Below are 13,208 nucleotides of genomic sequence, written 5' to 3' on the forward strand. Positions count from 1 at the left end.
TTCAGTTGCTACACCCACCGCTTTCGCAGGCAGAATAAGAACCCTGCTATTGCATAAGTATATAGATTTTGAAAAACCATTAAAAAAGCATTCCAAAGTTTTTTCGATATGCCGTCTAGTTCTCGAGATATTTGACAATCGCCTTTCTGGACAGAGCCCTTAAATAATGTAAACATTCTTATTCAAGCTAGACATAAGCCGAGTGAGAGAGCTGACCGTGAAATTTATTTGCGATGTTTCCAAATTTACCGGATCTCGGGTTGTCTGCAGAATATATATTTACCATATACACAACGGATCGCGCGCGCTGCCCTCTACAGCGGATTTAGTGGAACCACTGCAATATAAAATTCACCAAAAGGGGTGCAAAATGAGGTTCAGACAAAAATCGATTTCCTTGTACCCCAACCATTGTCACATCGAGATGTCACTATATACACGTGAATACAAGGTGAGATCCAAAATCGGATCTCGCCTTGCAAAACGGATCTCATCTTGTATAGCTTATGATACAAACGGATCTCGCCTTGATATGAAGACATATATATATATATATATATATATATATATATATATATATATATATATATATATATATATATATATATATATATATATATATATATATATATATATATATATATATATATATATGTATATATATTTATATATAAAATGATGTTGGATAATCGAGTACAAATATAAAAATAACTAAGCAAAATAATTGGCTAATACTCGTAAAGTGAATGTGAATTTAGTTGGAAATATATAAAATGATGAAGGGTCATCATTCCATACATTTCTGTGCAACTATATACACCGGTGTTTCGGCCTATTTGGGCCTCGTCAGTATAGTGTAGCAAGTTAAAAAAAGTTGTTTGTTAACTTGTAAAAGGATTACTACAGGAGCAAGGTTACCATTTTTGGTCAGATTGTTAGAAGACCCGCAGTCGCAAGGCTACAACTAACATTGCCAAGGAGGTAAGGCTACCTGAGGAAATGAAAATCCATAACATTATTAAATAAAATGATGTTGGATAATCGAGTACAAATATAAAAATAAATAATATCATATAGTTGTAGCCTTGCGACTGCGGGTCTTCTAACAATCTGACCAAAAATGGTAACCTTGCTCCTGTAGTAATCCTTTTACAAGTTAACAAACAACTTTTTGAAGTTATACTTCTTTACCGGCGATAGAGGGTGATTTTTTTATATGTTAAAACCTATCAGCCCGGCGCATGCGCATTATAACTTTGTTCTGATTGGATGTTCAAATGACATGTCAAAAATTATCCGATATGGCAGCTGTGGTTTGGAGGTAAAGGTAAAGGTAAACAAATGTATAATATATTAGTTTTATTGTTGTGAGGACAGAAACAAAAAAGTTTATAATATTGTAGTGACTTTTAAATAGTTTTTAAAAGCAACAGGTACGTAATAATTGTTAATGTATCATGGGCATAAACCTACCTATTTGATCTGCCAAAATACATAGTATGTAATACTTTTATTTATATAATTTGATTACCATCAAAATTTCTATCAATATTCACCTAATATATTGTTTTCTTACTCTATGTTTTGTTGTATTTTTTCAATTCTAAATCATTTCAATTCAAAATTAAAATAATTTGATCAATTTTCAAAATATCAAAATATCACAAGTTTAATCCGTTTAGTTAGTCGATCTTCGTAAATAATGACACATAGTGTCCGTGGCTAAGCGGAGAAGGCGAATGAATTCCAATACCAACCGCTCTTATCAGCGCTGGTTCGAGTCCCAATAGAAACTTTCTTTTTTGTTTTTTTTTAATACATTTTATGATTGTAAGTATATTTATTATATAATTGTATTTTCAGAAAATACGTATTTAGTTAAAAAAAATTTCGACAATTAATGTTCAGACATCATTTGTGGCTTGTTTAATGTGTTTGTGTGTGTTTTATTCTTTTATTATTTTAATTTTTGGCACTGTTCTAATAAAAATGTTTGAGAAGTAGTAAGTATAAATTAGTTTAATATTTAAACAAAATATAAATAAAAAGTATATTAATTTCGTTTAAATCATATAATAGAAGTATAACTTCTTACGTGCGTACAAAGTACACACACATTCTTTTTTTAACTTGCTACACTGTACTGACGAGGTCCAAATAGGCCGAAACACCGGTGTATTTAGTTGCACAGAAATGTATGGAATGATGACCCTTCATCGTTTTATATATAAATTTTTGCATTGAAAATGATCTAATAATAGGGAATTCAAAGTTTACACACAAAGACGTCCAGAAATACACAGAGAAGAGAGGGGTAGAGGCGAAAGAAATACAAGTCAAGAAGAGATACCAGAAATGCCTAGAGGAACATAGTAACAGAGAAAACAAGTACCAAAAAATAAAAGAAAGCTGGAAACATTATAAACATAGCCTATTAGTAGCTGCAAAAGAGAGTTGTGAAGTAACAATAATAAGTAATAACCCCAAAAAACGCACGGCATGGTGGACAAAAGACTTGGAAAAAATTGTACAAGAAAAGAAACAACTGTGAAAAAATACTTAACAGATAGAAAGCCAGAAAGCTATGACAAGTACAAAGAAAAAAGAACAGAAGTTAAACAGATGGTTAAAAATAACAAAGACATAACGTGGAATTTGGAAATAAATTAACAAGAGCATTTGGTGGAAACCAGAAATTGTTCTATAACACACTTAAGAGCATGAGAAAACCAAAACCAAATGCATTGAAAAACGTAAAGGATAAGAATGAAACCATACTTACAGAAGAGAATGAGATTATGGAGCGGTGGACAGAATACCAACATACAATCAACAAAATCAAGATGGGAAAAGCACCGGGACATGACGATATAACTGCAGAAATGGTCAAATACATGAATGAAGAAAGACAACAAGAATTACTAAACATCATGAACTAAGCTAAGAAATAAAAAAAGTACCACTAGACTGGCAGATAGGCATTATAACACCATCGTATAAAAAAGGAGGTAGCAAAGAATGCTCAAACTGTAGAGGAATAACACTTCGAAACACAGTAGGAAAACTTAGTGCTAGTATACCAGAAAACAGACTAAGAGAAAAACTAGAAAACACCTTTGAGGAGAGCCAGAGTGGTTTCAGAAAAGAAAGAGAGACGAACGATCAGATTTTCATAAAAAGACAAATAATAGAAAAAGCTCTTAAAACGGAAAAATAAATACATGCATGATTTATAGATATCGAAAGAGCTTTCGACAGAATTAAAAGAGAAGATATTTGGAAAATACTAGAGAACAGAGAGAAATTGAACAAGATCTAATACGATGCATTCAGAGTTTATACGAAAAAACGAAAAACTATGTTGATATGAAGATATTTGGAAAATACTAGAGAACGGAGAGAAATTGAACAAGATCTAATACGATGCATTCAGAGTTTATACGAAAAAACGAATAACTATGTAAGGACAAGAAATGAAAAATCAAACGTGTTCGACAGCAACATTGGATTAAAACAGGGTTGTGTCCTGAGCCCACTACTCTTTAACCTAGTACTAGATGACGTAATAAAAGAATGCAAACACAAATGGAGAAAACATAATGTAGGATATTGGAAGTTGCGAATGATACAAATAACAGAACTATGCTGAGTAGACGACCTGGTGATCATTGCGGAGAAAAACAATTACAAGAAAATATAGACATATTGTATGAAGAGCTAGAAATCAGAAACATGAAAATAAACAAATAAAAATCAAAACAATGATAAGTGGAACACAAAAAGGAAAACATGAAATAGAAGTAGATGGCAAGCAACTTCAACAGGTAGACAGATATAAGCATTTGGGGGTAATCATAAGCCGGGATGGAAAATTAGATGAGATAAATGAAAAAATTGAAAAGACTGATAAGCGGTACAAAATTACTAAGAGTAACTTTTTAAAAAAGAAAGAAATACTTAAGAATATAAAAACGAAAATAGTAAAAAAGATTTTGAAACCCACTCTAACCTATGCCTGTGAATCTTGGGCATTAACAAAAAAACAAAATAATAGACTAATAAGCACAGAACTGAGATTTTTGAGAACAACAGAGGGAAAAACAATGAAAGATAAAATTAGAAATCAAACCTTTAGAGAAAATCTGAAAGTACACCTAGTTACAACAACAATCGAGCAAGGACAACTTAGATGGCTTGGACATGTACTGAGAACAGGAGAAGAAAAAATAGTAAGACAGATATATGAAGCGAGAGATATGGGAAAAAAGACGTGGACATAAGAAATGAGGGAATCGGCCGACAAAAGAGGAATAAAATGGGAGGAAACAAAAGCATTTGCCATGGATAGAAGGAAATGATAGATAGAAGGAAAGATCGACGAGTTCTGGATTAAGTAAGTATTAAGTAAGTACATAAGCAGGTGAGAACTATATTGAAAATAGTAACAATCAGGTGATTGAAGAAGTAACTAGATATCCCATAAATTCAAACTGATTCCCATGATTTTTATAATTTGTTTAATTTTTTTTAATAAATATAGCAATAACTCCGAAATTATGACATTTAAGTATGAGCAATATAACAGAAAAACTAATCAGTATTTCTTAAGGACTTCGAAATGCAAAAAATAGACGGTGTTCCATTTGAAATAAGAAACTTCATTACATTTCCAGAAAAAAGGAAGATCTGATAACAACGTAATAACCACTATAATATCGGTCCCATTAAAAAAACCCTTACCCACCAAAATCTATAAAAATCGAGCAAGCCGTTTCCGAGATAATTAAGGCTTTCCATACATAAAACTCACTCTGTATAGGGGTATCCCAAAAGTATCGGATCAAAAAACTGAAAAATAGTAAATCTCTCACTGGTTCTCCGCCGGCTTTCCATGTGTTTACATCGCGGAATGATAGTCGCGGTAGGGAAACATAATATGATCGCGGTTTCCATGGTAACATGCACAATGCAAGCACAATTATTGGTGTCAATTTTCCAAGCGTGAGTATAATTAATATTTTTTTAATTAAAATATTTCATACCTACTAAAAGCAGTTCTCATTGTGTGTGTTAATCATAATGGAATGATACGCACTCATAGAAAAAGCACAGTGTACAATACGTGAGAAAATGACATATTCCTCCCTCTCTTGATTTGCGGCACTCGCCTTCGGCTCTTGCCAACAAACTTCTGCGCTAGTGAGAAATATGTCTTTTTTCTCACTTGTAGTATAATATACTATTTCAATATTTTTCAAAAATCTATCGAATGACACCACACACGACAACCCCCCTTCCTCCAACCTGGTGGTGGGGGCAACTTTATAATCGGAACCCCCATTTTTTATTCCAGATTCGGATTGCTTACATAAAATAAGTAAATTTTAACCGAGACATTTTTTCGAATTGTAAATAGATGGCTGTAATCGGAAAAACTATTTATCCTGACACCCTCGATAAATAGAAACGGTCTAATATCTCGACAACTGCACTTCCAAGTGAAAAACCAAAAAATACGTGTTTAATATTTCTCAAAAACCTAACGAATAACACTAAATTAAACACAACCCCCACTTCATCCCATGGAGGTGGGGTGGGGGTAACTTTAAAATCTTAAAAAGGAACACCTCCATGGGTTGGAATGGGAAGTCGTGTTTAGTGTTATTCTATAGGGTTTTGAAAAATATTAAACACGTGTTTTTTTTATGTTTAATTTGGAAGTATATTTCTCGAGATATTAGATCGTTTCTATAATTTATGTAGTGTAGCAGCATAAATAGTTTTTTTTTATTTTAGCGCCATCTATCCACAATATGAAAAAATTTCCCGAATAAAAGTTACTTATTTTTATGCCAGGAATCCAAATCTGTAATAAAAATGGGAATTCCTATTTAAGATTTTAAAGTTACCCCACCCCACCTTCAGGGTGTGGAGGGAGGTGTCGTGTTTGGTGTCATTGGATAGGTTTTTGAAAAATATTAAAAATGAGTTTTTTTGTTTTTCATTTGGATGTCTATTTCTCGAAATATAATATCGTTTTTATAATTTACTTAGTGTAGCAAATAGTTTTTTTTTGCGATTATAGCGCCATCCATCCACAATTCGAAAAAATGTCTCGCATACAACTTACTTATTTTTACGTAAGGAATCCAAATCTGTAGTAAAAAATGGGGACTCTTATTTATGATTTTAATGTTACCCCTCACCCCATCTCCAGGGTGTGGAGGAGGTGTCGTATTTCATGTCATTCGATAGATTTTTGAAAATTATTGAAAACGTATTTTTCAGTTTTTTGATTCGATATAGAGTTCGCCAGATATTCGACCGTCCTACTACTTTTGGGACACCCTATAAGCCCTATATAATTATTACTAAAATTATTCATTTTTTCAATATAGTAAATATCTACTCTTATGTAAAATCATCCAATAAACACGATGCTTCAATTATTTTTGCGCTAGCTATTTTAGTTTTCGAGAAAATTGCGGAAAATCTCTATTTTATTGTTATTTCGGATTTCTCGGCATTTTCTCGCAAAAAAATATCTATTTTATGTAAAATCGCCCAACAAACACGATGGTTTAATTATTTCTCCTCTAGCTATTGTAATTTTTGAGAAAATTGCGAAAAATCTCTAATTTACGATTTTTCCGGATTTCCCGGCATTTTCTCGAAAAAAAAAACATATATTTTTATGTAAAATCGCCCAATAAACACGATGATTTAATTATTTCTCCTCTAGCTATTATAATTTTTGAGAAAATTGCAAAAAGTCTCTAATTTACGATTTTTCCGGATTTCTCGGCATTTTCTCGAAAAAGAAAACATCTATTTTTATGTAAAATCGTCCGATAAACACCATGGTTTAATTATTTTCCCGCCAGCTATTGTATTTTTCGAGAAAATCGCAGAAAATCTATATTTTACGATTTTTCCGGATTTCCCGGCATTTTCTCGAAAAAAAAATCCATTTTTATGTAAAATCGTCCGATAAACACCATGGTTTAATTATTTTTCCGCTATCTATTGAAGTTTCGAGAAAATTGCCAAAAATCTCTATTTTACGATTTTTCCGGATTTCCCGGCATTTTCTGGAAAAAGAAAACATCTATTTTTATGTAAAATCGTCCGATAAACACCATGGTTTAATTATTTTTCCGCTAGCTATTGTAGTTTTCGAGAAAATTTCCGAAAATCTCTATATTACAATTTTTCCGGATTTCCCGGCATTTTTTCGAAAATAAATCCATCTATTTTTGATGTAAAATCGTCCGATAAACACCATGGTTTAATTATTTTTCCGCTAGCTATTGTAGTTTTCGAGAAAATCGCGAAAAATAACTATTTTACGATTTTTCCGGATTTCCCGGCATTTTCTCGAAAAAAAACCATCTATTTTTATGTAAAATCGTCCGATAAACACCATGGTTTAATTATTTTTCCACTGGCTATTGTAGTTTTTGAGAAAATTGCGGAAAATCTCTATTTTACGATTTTTCCGGATTTCCCGGCATTTTCTCGCAAAACTAACTTCAGATTCGGATTCCTGAGGGTCGAAAACATATTTGCAAAAGGTTTTCGTCTTCTTTGCCGATTTTGAGCAGTTGAGAATATTTCAGTGGACTATGCGGCAAGTTGTCATATAAAAGATTTTTTGAACTTTTAAGCAGAATAGCAAGCTTAATGTAGTTGTATGTTTTAAGAATGGAAATTACATATGAAATAAAAATATTTTACAATAATTACAATTACATAATTGTCTTACCTGTACATATTCCTGTAGAACTTTCACAACAGCTAGAGCTACATCTTTTATTATGCGAGAGATACTTGGGGTTGAAACTTTAAAAGTGTACATTAAACTCGCGAAGCTATCTCCACTCGCTGCATACCTCAAAAATATTGCGAGCCTTGTCGCCTCTGGAATTGCTTCACGAAAATAGGTGTTTCTTTTACATATTATTGGGCCAACCAGCGTCAAAAGTAATTCAAAATCAGTAGGTGACATCCGAGTGAAATTTTTAAAAAGAGAACTTTGCGCCAGCCTTACTTCATCCATGATACTCAAAGTTTCTTTCCTTCTTTGGAGAAACGGGTTTATCCAGTATGAATGCTTCTTTCGTTTTTTTCGCTGATTATTATCATTATTAACAATAATTAGTACTGCCGCTGCAATTGTAACAGCTTGTTCGTCACTCGCCATATCTAGGTACACTAAAAAGTTAGACGCATAAATGGAAATTCGGCACACGCAACACGCAAGTTGCAAGCAGGTAGCATGCATCTGTGCAAGCGCATAAGGTATGCAAGGCAGATGCGTAGTTGCATGCGCAGTTGCACAAATGGAAAGCCGGCTTAAGGATTATCTCCTTGACCAGTAGCAAACAAAGTTTCAGTCGCATATGCCCTACTCCCAGTGTCAGCAATTTTCGGAGGCTCTAAAATGTTTACATTCCCAGTAAAAAATAATATAGCACTAGACGCTCTGAATAAACAATTTTTTAAAACACGAACAAGGTATTATCAAAACTCGCCGCTGTTTAGAACAAACACATTGGAAGGAAATGAGGCACTTTTAAGAAAACAACTCGGACGTAAAAATAAATAGTGATAATACTAATATAAACAGATTTTAATTTCCAAAAGACAAACTAAACAGATTCCTTTGAATATTTCTATACGCTGCACAGTTAGTCCTGTCGCCAGGGGGGGTACAACGGCCTCGTTAATTCAGATGGACTTACTCAAGTTTTTTTTATGTATTTTGACCCGTAGAACACGAATTTTTTGGGTAACAGTTGATCCGGATGTCGATAAGATTGTTATAGACCAAGAACTTGAGGAATCAAATAACAGCGATTTTTGGCAAAACAAAACAATATTTTGTATTTTTTGGGCCATTTTAAGTAAAAAATATTTCTACAAGTTTTTTCGTAGGATGCACAGTTTTCGAGATAAACGCGGTTGAACTTTAAAAAAATCGAAAAATTGCAATTTTTGAACCCGAATAACTTTTGATTAAAAAATAAAATAGCAAGTCTGCTTACCGCATTTGAAAGTTTAAGTCAAATTATATCGGTTTTGATTATTTGCATTGGTAAAAATTTATTTTTTTATTGTTTAACAAAGCTATAAACACGTAGGGTTTCCCGTGCTTTTACATGCGTTTTAACGCATGTAACGTAGAAATAGTCTTGATTGCACTAGTACCTATTCTACCTACTCGTTCGATTTTAAATGAGAAATCATAGAAACATCACTCACGCACTAGTTGTTTGTAGCTTTGTTTAGCAATAACACAATAAATTTTTAGCAATGCAAATAATCAAAACCGACATAATTTGACTTGAACTTTCAAAGGCGCTAAGCAGAATTGCTATTTTATTTTTTAATCAAAAGTTATTCGGGTTTAAAAATTGCAGTTTTTCGATTTTTTGAAAGTTCAACCGCGTTTATCTCGAAAACTGTGCATCCTACTAAAAAACTTGTAGAAATATTTTTTGCTTAAAATGACCCAAAAAATACAAAATATTGTTTTGTTTTGCCAAAAATCGCTGTTATTTGATTCCTCAAGTTCTTGGTCTATAACAATCTTATCGACATCCGGATCAACTGTTACCCAAAAAATTCGCGTTCTACGGGTCAAAATACATAAAAAAAATTTGGGTAAGTCCATCTGAATTAACGAGGCCGTTGTACCCCCCCTGGCGACAGGACTAAGTGGGGCAAGAGATAACATAAGTTGGCATTAAATCATTGTCAATATAAACTTACGTGCATAGAAATCGGCCCACCTAAAAATTTGGTCATTTTTGAAGTCTCGTATTTCCTAAATCTGTTGGCCGATTTAAGTGATATTTTTAATATGTTATAGCCTTATTCTTCAACAATATTGCTGTAATAATATTATTGCTAAATAGGTAAGTGTTATTTTATACCGGGTGTAACAATGATAGTGTGTTTTTTCCTCAAAGTTCGGAACACCCTGTGGAATATTCTAGCGTATATAAAATATTGAAATTAAAACTCAACTGTAGCCTTAGGCTTTCTTAACATTTTGCTTTGTGATTCATTCGCTTATGTTGGATAATAAAAAAGTTAGGTATTTTAACAACTAGCAACGTTCTTCATCAATACAGGGTGTTTCAAAATAAGTGCGACAAACTTTAAGGGGAAATTCTGCATGAAAAATAATGACCGTTTCATTTATAAACATATGTCCGCAAATGCTTCGTTTTCGAGATATGGGATGTTGAATTTTTTTTACAAACTGATGATGATTTATTTACTGCTCTAAAACCGGTTGAGATATGCAAATAAAATTTGGTGGGTTTTAAGAGGTAGTTATTGCGCATATTTGACATACAATTAAGAATTTTATATTCACCATTGGCGTGCATACGGGTCATATTACCCAGTCATATTACCCGTATGCACGCCAATGGTGAATATTCAATTCTTAACTGTATGCCAAAAAATGCGCAATAATTGCCTATTAAAACCTACCCATTTTCATTTGTATATCTCGTGCGGTTTTAGAGCAATAAATAAATCGTCAGATTGTACGAACAAATTCAACATCCCGTATTTCTGAAACGAAGCATTTGCGAACATGATTATAAACCTAACGGTCATTATTTTTTCATGCAGAATTGCCCCTTAAAGTTTTAACTTTTTTAACTTTTTTATTATCCAACATAAGCGAATGAATCAAAAGGCAAAATGTTAAGAAAACCTAAGGCTACAGTTGAGTTTTAATTTCAATATTTTGCATACTCTAGAATATTCCACAGGGTGTTCCGAACTTTGAGGAAAAAACACACTATCGTTGTTACACCAGGTATAAAATAACACTTACCTATTTAGCAATAATATTATAACAGCAATATTGTTGAAGAATAAGGCTATAACATATTAAAAAAATCACTTAAATCGGCCAACAGGTTTAGGAAATACGAGACTTCATGAGTGACCAAAAATTTTTAGGTGGGCCGATTTCTATGCACGTAAGTTTATTATGGCCAATTTTTTTAAAAAAATATGAATGGTGTATACATATACAAAAACGATCTGTTTTCAAATGTTTTCTTCTTTCTGTGCCTATCCGTGATGAATATTGTCGGTCATCATGGCAATCTTTATTTTATCTACAGCAGCTAGGAAAAGCTGCACATATGTTGCGTTGAAGCAGTTTCTGAGGTTCTTTAACCAGGATGTTCTTCTTCTTTTTAAATCTCGATTTCCAAATATTTTTCATTGAAGTATGGCTTATTCAAATGTTTTGCTCAAACTTAATTTTCAAAGCTGCATGTACCTGGTTACTACCGATATTGATTTAGATGATATCTGTAGTTTAATAATTTTCATTTTAAACAATTCTACACTCTAATTTACTTGTTTTTATGTATATTTGTTAATATTTATATCTCAAAACTGTTTTAACATTGTTTTAGAAAAATTACCTAACCAAATTGTTTTTTAAAACCATTTACCGCACATATATTATAGGAATAACATAGCATTTTGTATGTAATATATTAAAAAACTTAAACTATAGATACGGCCAACATACTAACACCAGGGAGAATCAGGCAGAAAGACAGCCTCAGCCCATTTCTATTCAATATGCTAATGGATGAAATAATATAAGATGTGAAATCTCTACAACTAGAATACAGACTCGGTTACAGGAGAATCAGTATAGTGTGCTATGTGGATAATGCAGCCCTGATTGCAGAGGATGAGGATGGCCTACAAAGGGACCTTTATTGATTCTACCAAGCATGTCGACGACTCAACATGAACATATCCAAGCAAGAAAACAAAATGCATTACCATTGCGAAAGACCCAATTAGATCCAAGATCGTGGTAGAGGGGAAACCCATAGAACAGCTAAACGAGTTCAGATATCTAGGTTTAGACTTATCAAGTTATCATGACCCAGCCAGAGACCTAAGAGGACAAATAAACAAGGTCGCAGTCATGTCCGGATGTTTGAGAGAAGTGGTTTGGAATAACCCATATATGTATGATAATGGACAACAAAGTTAGAATTTATAAAACTTGCATCAGACCTGTTATCAACTATGGCATTGAATCAAGATAAGAGACCAATAAAACCAAAAGCATGGTACGAACAGCCGAAATGAAGACACTAAGAGCAATAGCAGGGAAGAAAAGAAGGGATAGAATACGAAACAACATCATCAGGGAACAATGTGGCGTGCAAGATGTAGTAAGATGGGATAGGCAAAGACGAAGAGAATGGTTCAGTCACGTAAACATAATGGAGGAGCACAGACTAGCAAAAATTGCGCTAGAAGGAAAACCAGCTGGCAAGCGTCCACCGGGGAGACCACCAAAGAGATGGAAAGATAGTATAAGAAGAAGAAACTATAGATCATCATCAGATGTGATATTTTCACTTGCACTGCTACTATCATCTTCAACATCGCACATTCGGACTTTTTAACATATGTAATGCTTCTACTGGCAGGTGTTCTAATTTTTTTTCTTTTAATATTTCTTTTGCATGTGATCAGTGGATCTCTACTAATTAACAAAAAGTGGAATACATCTTCATTTGTTTTTGATCTGCTACACTTCCTTGAATTGTTCTCTCTGTATTTTTTGAAATCTTTAATCCGTGCCTCTTGTGCCTCCTCGCTCAGTTGCCCTATAGGTAGCAATGCAGAGGCTATTAACTCAGGGCCGTGTATGAGATACTTGTGCATGGTTGGTGGCATGTTATACAATGGATACAAAGTATCTGACAGTGTCATGAAGATAGAGTCGAAATTTGTTGACATCGATTTCATGTCCACTAGCAACAACTATCATCACAATATGGATTTTTTTAATAAGTTCTAAGTCAACATTTGTTATTTCTGCGGACAACTTTGCATTTCTAAAAAATCTTCTGGCGGTGTTTCCGTCGTTGGTGTTGCCGAATCCCGGTTTAGGTATATCAACAACTAGGCCACATTTTTCTCTGAATTCTTTTTGAATTCTTGCCTTACTTTCAGCCACTAAAATTTTATCATTTCCTCGAGCCTGCCATTTTTTTATTGGCATTTTATATGCAACATGCAAGATGCATTCAAACATGCGAATCCAACCGTGCAAACTGACAAACCGAAACTTAAGTTTTCCGTTTTGACACTTTTGTTGATCATTTCTTCAAAGTTGGTAAACTTCTTCGATGTTG

This window comes from Diabrotica virgifera, chromosome 9, assembly GCF_917563875.1.
Source record: "Diabrotica virgifera virgifera chromosome 9, PGI_DIABVI_V3a".
NCBI classification, from domain to species: domain Eukaryota; kingdom Metazoa; phylum Arthropoda; class Insecta; order Coleoptera; family Chrysomelidae; genus Diabrotica; species Diabrotica virgifera.